Source organism: Pteropus alecto, unplaced genomic scaffold (assembly GCF_000325575.1).
Source record: "Pteropus alecto unplaced genomic scaffold, ASM32557v1 scaffold280, whole genome shotgun sequence".
NCBI lineage: Eukaryota > Metazoa > Chordata > Mammalia > Chiroptera > Pteropodidae > Pteropus > Pteropus alecto.
Genome location: NW_006430057.1, coordinates 1,649,206 through 1,649,833, shown reverse-complemented (window position 1 = coordinate 1,649,833; position 628 = coordinate 1,649,206).

Below are 628 nucleotides of genomic sequence, written 5' to 3'. Positions count from 1 at the left end.
AATTAATTTCTAGTTTCATAATATTATGGTCAGAAAAGATTTTTGATATGATTTCAATCTTCTTTAATTTCTTAAGACCTATTTTGTGGCCTAACATATGATCTGTCCAGGAAAATGTTCCATGTGAATTGAGAAGAATGTGTATTCTGTTCCTTTTGAACAGACTGTTTATATATATATAAACATATATATATCTATCTATATCTATATATATAGAGAGAGATAGATATCTATATAGATAGATAGATAGATAGATAGATAGATAGATAGATAGATAGATATCTGTTAAGTCTATTGATATAATATGTGTTTTAAGGCTGATGTTCCCTTAATGATTTTCTGTCTGGTAGATCTATCCATTGATGTAAGTGGTGTATTAAAATCCCATAGCATGATTGCATTACTGGTTATTTCTCCATTGTATTATCTCTATCTCTTGTTTCTGTACATTATCAGGGAATTTACTTCATTATTTTCTCTTATTACAGACAGGCATCATGTGCTTTCCTGATTACATGGTAGGACTTGATTGGCCACAAATCCTTAGGTCATATCCCCTCTATTTAAAAGACAAACCAGACCGAAGTTAGGATCTCTAAAACTAAATTCCATAGTCCATTAGAGGGTC